Here is an 8,192-nt window from a genome sequence, read left to right as displayed (position 1 = left end):
GCCAGCGCTAGATTGGGGGGCATCTGCGTTATCGTTTGTCTCTCCGTGTGCTTTGGCTTGCTTGTGCTCTTCTTGTCTTTTTACTAGCCGAGGAAAATCTTTTTGACGTTTGGGACAGTTTGCTTGTTTGTGACCTTTTTCGTCACAATACTTGCAAGTGAACACTTGCCCATGACATGTTACGTAAAATTCACAGTCCGCCATCCTAATATAACTTGGTAAAGGGTTTTCTTCCACGTCCGTTGAATTCATTGTCAAGATTCTCATTCCGGTTAGCAACCCAACCTTGTCCTTCCTGTGGGCCACCTTTTCAACTTTTTCATACTTTGCCGATATTTCCTCTGCTATGAGTTCACTGGGGAAAGGGATAGGCACCAAGCCAACTTCGATGTTAAACTTGTCATTTTCGTACAGTTTTTTTACTGATTCTTCTGCGCATAGCTTTGTGTAAAGTTCCAAAACATTTTGCCTATTGGTGCAAGTTATGTCGACGTTTTGGCCTCGCATTTCTGCAATCCCAACTAATTTATTCAGCGGATAATCGATACTCCACGAGCGCCAGACTTAAAATGAACGCTTTTCAGCCTAGATCACTGATCTCTATGAAACCTGGATAGCGCAACTAGTGGTTGAAAATAGAAGCCAATTAGAAGGCTCTGACGCCATCTTGAAAGGTTCAAAAAGTGCGTAAATTTTGCATTTCGGCTTATGGGAGCAACTAATTCAGGACATCCATGAGATATTAAAAGCAATTAAATAAAATACCTGATTCTACTTATGCATATAGTTTCAATTAAACCTTACTACTACCTGCTGCTGTTACTATTATACGAAAATAAATGCTAAGAAATGTTGTTGTCAGAACAGCGTTACCAACCAGCATAGTTAAATGTACATAATAAATACATTAACTAGACTGATCAAAAAGGCATTCCAAAGATTGGTATATCATATAAGTTGATTTTACCTAACTTGACGTTGCCTTGTTGCAATAAAAAAAATATTTTCTGGTGCCAGTAAAAACGAAGGAGCTAAAATCAAGTTATTCTGCTTTATTAGTATTGTGTATAGTACCAAGCATACCAATACATCACTAATCCCTTAAATTTCGGTAAAATATTCACCAAATATTGCCATAACAACAATTTTAAGATACCTCTCCCATAAGCCGTAATGCAAAATTTACGCACTCTTGGAACCTTTCAAGATGGCGTCAGAGCTTTCTAATTGGCTTCAAAAACCGCTCACGCGTGCCACTAGTTGCGCTATCCAGGTTTCATAGAGATCAGTGGCCTAGATTCGCGTTTTAGTCGCAGAAACGTAATGGGGAGTCCCCATCCAACGGGAATCAGACATTTCTCTTTCTATGCTAACAAGCGCGATCCTGGAATCAGGAAATCATGATCCTTTGGCTTAACTTTGGGACAAAAATGCAGTATGCTACGGCATGGCGAAGCCAAACTTGCCGACGAATCGGGTGGTTTCAACATCTACCTGCGAGTAGTTTCCCCGCCCATTGTTATGTAATAATTGGCTTTCTTATGTAAGGCTGCCGGTTGTTGCGTTTCACTCTTTTGATACACGACAAAATGTTTGTTTATTTAAAGTCTTGGTGCAAAAAGTTGAATTTTTCCTGGTAATAACATAACCTTGGGGAAAAATGTATGTATACTAGGAAGTAATCATTTATGTTTAGCGAACCACAAAACTGGAATGTATTATCAAGTTAAATTTTCCACAATTATGCATGAAACTATATGTTGAATCGTCAGCCATTTTAATTGCAGTCGCGCAGAGTAGTTTGTACCAGTTTGATAAAACCTCGACACAATTATTTGTTCACTTGCATGCTTTAATTTTGCTATGAACTGACGTCATCAATTTAGCTTTATTGATACACATGTCCACGTAAATTCCTATACAGGTAGTTAATGTATGTTAGGGTGAGTTGGTTGTTAGACAACCTAAAACATGAGACCGCTCATCGAAACGAAAGAGAAGACAAAATAACGTTATAGACCAGTGGTTCTCAACCTTTTTTAGCTTACGGACCGGTGAAATTCCAAAACAAATTTTGCGGACCGGTGGACCTTTAAAAATCAAAATCAACCCAAAATGTAATTACGACAAAAGTGTGCAACTTAAAAGCAAAGACTGGAAACTTCAATTAAATTAGCAATTTTCTGCTGTCTTTCTTATATCATACGTGGTATACGAAAGTTTTTCACGTACAATTATCTTAAAGTAGAAGACTTCAACGACGTGTAAATAATCTGTTTTGATTAAAGTTGTAAATTCATTGCCATTCACAAAAAAGATAATTTTACAACTCCACTTCATATAATTCTTAAATGTGACATAATAAACAAAATAAGTTAGCTAGCGCGCTTGTCTGACACACTTAAAATGACGCACGGCGACGTCGCCTCGCTTGACTGGTTTTTATGGTGCTAAAGCGCGCTAAGTCTAGCACGCTCGTAAGGCTGAATCCCCACCGGTTACACAAAAACGCTTTAAAGCAGTCTGATCGCGACTAATGAGATGGAACGCTATTTCTTTTGTTGTCGCGTCTCCACCGACCAGACTTGACGCAAATCTTACGCACAGCAGACAGACACGACTAAACGCGTTTTTAGCGAGATAGCGCGTGCACTACTTTTTTACCGTGTTTGAAGATGCTTTTTGATAGAAACGATTAGATTTTACGGGTTTTTGTAGGTTTTGTATTAGGAATGTTATTTTAAAAGGTTAAGCAGGTTATTTTTTTTTAATTTCATTAAAAATATATTCCTGGAAAGGTCGAAAAGCCTTTTAATTCGTATCTTTCATTTCCATGTATGATTTTACCAGCTTGAATAGTTCAAAAAACAATTTTGAAGACACCCTTGCATACTTTTAAAACTTATCTTCATGTTTTAATAAAGTGTGAAAAAGCACATGGAAAGAAAACTCTCTATACTTTTTTTCACAAATAGAGTATACCCACTACTTGTGTTGTCGTATAAACTGCTGGTTACGTTTCCAAATACACATTTCTTCCAAAATTCTACGTTATTTGCCTCCGCCATGATCACAACTGAATTATATAGCCTAGCTTTGACCAGTTCAAGTTTCGCGCGCTTTGTCGGTGGGGATTGGACACAGTCGCTTTCAAGCACGACGCGACAAGTCAACAGTCAGACATGTTTCGTCGCTTCGTGTCTGAGGTCCGGTGGGGATCCAGCCTAAGAGGTAGGTTAGCTGCTTAATAAGTGTGTTAAGCAAATTTCTATCTCTTGGGTTAGCGTTTACAATTCATTTCATCCTACTTATATACAGTTATCTATTAAATATATATTCACCAATATTTTAATATATATATATATACAATTAGGCTATAATAGGTATATGGACATTGGACACATTAGGTAATGGGTGATGTTATTAATATTTGCAGAAAAGAATTATCGTAATATTTAAATAGTTATAGTTTCCACACAATTTAACCATTAGAATTAGGTTTATTGAAAATAGTACTGCATATAGAGTATCCGAGATGTGATTGCAAAAATAGACATTTCGCCACAAATTAATGATGAATATCAAGAAAATCCGATAATTGGTGCCTAGGAGTTCACGATTAACATCGATTAAACTTTGCTGGATTAACGCCATTTTGTACTTAAAGCATGAGCTGGGAAATACAATTCGCTTGGTTAGTGTAACGTCATATCGTGGAAAAAACTACTTCCGGATCCTTTTGGTTTGTCGTCAGTCAAGTTATGCCTAGAATTCGTAACCAAACAAGGCGACAATACCAAAGTTTGACATGTTGTCAATCGTAGAGAACTAAACTTTACAACGGAATTTCATTAAGTTAAGGTTTTTACGTTTTTTTCCGTTAAAAAATGTTTTTTAGGTAAATGGTAGCACGTAAATACAAGGTGTAAAATCCACATGAATTTTTTATGTGACCTAATGGAAAGATATTAAACGAATGCCTTTTTTAGCAGTACTGATGGGATTTTTCTAAAAAATTATATAATGGAACCCGTCACGTCCTTTACTATATATGTGACTTTTTTGAAACTGATCGAAATCTTGTGAAGAGAGGCCTTAACTCTTCTGACAGTGGTCACGTCTTGTCTGTAAAAGTTGAACGGGTGGAAACATAACGGGGGGAAGTGCAATCAAGCTTTAAAAAATAAAACACATACTAGACGTAAGGAACGTGTTTATATAACCCTGTATTTTAAATAAATAGTCGACTCATGTTATTATATAGCTGTTTCAATATTTACACAAACGTATCATTTATAAACCATGTTGTAGGTAGAAATAGAGAGTCAAGTTGTAAAGACATCATTGTGTCCGAAATGGCAAACACCAGTGCCACCACATTGCTGCACTGCTTGTTTGGGTGGAAAAAATGTAGCCAGAACTGACATTGAGTGCTCTTGGAGCAAGCCTAAACAATCAGCCAGTACATCTGCCAAATGTGTGTCATCTTTGTGGTCAAGAGAATCACATGGTAAAACTAACATGTTCCAATAATAAATATTTCCATACTTTTTCAAAATAATAAAGATTAGCTTTGTGGTGATTTCTTTGCCTAACAACATACATAATATGCAGCTGGTGTGGACAGACCAGTGTGTTCAGATGACACACAATTTTTAAAGAACGAGCTTCCCAAACTTAGCAGATTTACTGGAATGGGGTGGGTTTTGGAAGAAGAGTCTGTGAAGGTTTACGAACAAAATGGCAGTTTTATATCAAGACTTTTAAATCAGTTTGGATTGGTACCAGTTGTTTAAAATTGTGATACTGAAGCAAGCGGTTAGTTATGAGAATCATTATTGTCTTTTTCCTCGTGAATTAACTACTTGTAGAATTGTTCATCTTCTGCTTCGTATTGTTGATATGTATCCACACTGATTCGTTGGCATAAAAGCCTTAGCTCAGAAACACAACCACTCGACTTTTGCTTCTTTAACAGACATTTTTATTGGCTTTGCACTCTGTTTTATACACGAAAATCAGTTAAGGAGATTTGTATGGAGAGAGATATATATATTATATTACGTAGTCAATTCCTACAATATTTAACAAAGAACACGTGACAACAGGGGCGTTGCGACTACCTTTTTTTCTAACGTTTTAATATACACGGAAGTAGAAATTTTATCCTTATGAGTGCAACAAATACCGCTATAAATCTAGGCTATTCGTAAACAAAAATCTTGAGTTTATTGGTAGACCAGTGAAAATGAGTTTTAATGAAATATTAATCCAAATGGTTCGTGATGCCCCATATCTATACGATTCAAAAGATAAAATTTTACAAAGACCAATTAAGAAAAGACAGCATGTGGATGAAAATACATGTACAAAGCGCTGGAAAAGCTTGCGAGACCGTTTTTCCAAAGAAGAAAAGAAAATAGATACGGTAATCAAAGAAAAAGTGGGTCAGGAGCTGTATCTAATTCAGTGTGGGAGAACTATGAATCTCTCACCTTTTTACTGGACCACCTTAGACACAAAATGTAAGACGACCTGAGTAATTTATTAATTAAATCTATGAAATATTTTGTAAATAAGTAACTTTTGGCAGAACTATTGGAAATGTCAGTTCCTCTGAAGAGCTATTTAATCCTACACAGGAACTAGATTTTACAAACACAAGTGGATTGACAGATGAAGGTGCCGTTGTATGTTTGTCCTTGAAACTTACATGTATCATTAATTGCATGAATAGAAATATTTAATCATTTTTGCTTGTTTAGATCAAATAGAATTAGAGCCTGTGGAAAATGAAGTGGTAAAAACTTTTGATAGTGAATCAGTCCACTCAGGCCAATCACAATCTAGCAGTACAAAAAGAAAAAACTTTAAATCGAAAACAGTACATTCAATTTTAAATTATTGATTCAGGAAAGATGTTTAATGCTTGGTTATTTCAGGAAACCATCTGAGGCATTTTCAAAGAAAACATAAAAACTATGGCTACAATACAGTCAAAACGGCCTTCGAATGAAGATGAATTTGATAGTTTTAAGCATGAATCTTGCCAAAGCAAATGAGTCAACGACTAGTATTTTACAATTCTTATGTTCTCAATCCACAAGTGAAGAGCCTCAAGTGATTTCAAGCTAAAAATTAAACTGTTTTTTATAGTTTTTGTATTTTATTTTTTCATTCCATTCATTTTCAAGTTGTTTTTTTTTTCAATACCTACACAAAAAGTGAAATACTGCTCTGCTAGTAATAAGTGAAAGAAAAGAGAAATACCGTAAGTAATTCGGTAAAAACATTACAAACGACTAACAACTGCATTTTGCCATGACAATTTTCCAAAGTCTGAAATAAAAAAATCTTTAAAATTTTCACGGATAACATAATCATCTTTTGAATACATATTAGAGCCGCAGCGCCCTAGCGAATGTAAATTGGTATGTTGTTGCATGTTCGCACGCCACTCTCCCATAGTGATGTTACCCAGTCTATACAGTAGGGTACTATGGTGTCAGTGTGTGGCAACACAGGTGCTTCTGATGATTTGAACTTTACTTTGGTCATTGATGACCAAGTTTAAACAATGAAAAGCACAGTGAACAAATATTATATAAATTAAAAACACATAAAAGGCTATAAAAATACTATAAGTTGATTTGTATGATAACAAATAACCTTTAAGGTTCAAACTTGTGTGGTATTACAACATGACAACCATAAACATGTTCACAACATACCAACCAAAATGATTTTTTTTTATTTTTGGAAAGCTCAGTTATCCTACGATCTTTAGACTGAAAACGTGATATTTATTGTCAAGCTTTCTATTAAAATACTTGGTTGATGAGCTCACCCTAAAGCGCGGTGTTTCTTAACCTTTTGGGCTGCCTGCCAAAAGTAATAAACCAGTGATTTGCTAACTTGATCCACTTCACTGAACTGTTTAAGCGACCAATACTTTACGTAACAAATCAAAAGTATAAACAATTCTCTTTGTATTGCTTGTAATTTCCTTAAAAAATCTAACGCGAACCAACCAAATCCAACAGGTTGGCGTTGGCCATTGGTTTAGAAACACTGCGGCCTGGTGAGTGGAGACCTTCCGTAACGATTTATGATTTTAAAACTCAGGCAAGGTAGGGCAGATCATAAAACGAATGTTTCAGAACAAAAAATGAGACCTATGTAGGCAATTTGACTAGTTTTATCAGGCTTTTACGAAAAAGCCAAAAAGCTTACTGAATTTTCTGACGCCAACCATGTTCAAAAAGAGCCAAATTTGAAAATTTGGCGTCAAAAAAGCCAATCTGGCAACCCTGAGCAGTGGTGTCGTTCCCGCCACTATGAGGTAAACTTTGGTTGCACCGCATGCTTTCTATTACGTAATAGACGTGCCAATCCTGATTTTACTGTAATCGACATGCGGTGTGGTAGATGTAGTATTGTAGTATAAGGTGAATGCAAACACTGTTCTATAGGCGTCCGTGGACCCCAGGTTGGGAACCAGCACTGCTTTAAACTCTACCTCTAAAAACTCTTACTCTAACTCTAACTCTTTAAAGGCATTTTAAAATCGAACTCTAACATTTTGAAGGCATTTCAAAATGTGCGCACATTTTGAAAATGTGCGTACATAGTGAAAAAAGTGCTTATATTTTTTAAGGCAGTTCAAAATGTGCGCACCTCGTTAAAAATAGTGCGCACATTTTTGAAGGCAGTTTAAAATGTGCGCACATTTTTGCGCACATTGTGCAAAATAGCGCCACATCCCCTGTTGAGCAGACGGGTTGAAAGATTGTGTCAATTTAATATGCAACCCAAAAAGATTGTGCCAATTTAATATGCAACCAAACTGCAATGTCGTGTGTTGTTTCTGAAATAGCAGAATACTCTAACAAAGCTAGTAGTTTAGGTCAGACACTTTTTTATAGAGTAAAATAAAATAAATTAACCATAAAATTGTAGTAACATCCAACATTTGGATCCCTGTCCAAAGACAACAAGCACATAGGTCGAAAGACGCGGCAACGCATAACGGCACAAAAGTTGCAAGGCAAAGGGCAAAAAGAAAATATGGAGTAGGGACAGGCGTGAGAAATCGCTAAGAACACGCGAAACTCTATACTTAATTTGGGGCAGTACCATTTTTTGTATATTGATGCTACTTTTACTTTGTTTAGTTATTTATCTTCACAAAT

This window comes from Ascidiella aspersa, chromosome 3 (assembly GCF_963924565.1).
Source record: "Ascidiella aspersa chromosome 3, kaAscAspe10.2, whole genome shotgun sequence".
In the NCBI taxonomy this organism is placed as follows: domain Eukaryota; kingdom Metazoa; phylum Chordata; class Ascidiacea; order Phlebobranchia; family Ascidiidae; genus Ascidiella; species Ascidiella aspersa.
Note: the sequence above shows the minus strand (reverse complement) of the source record.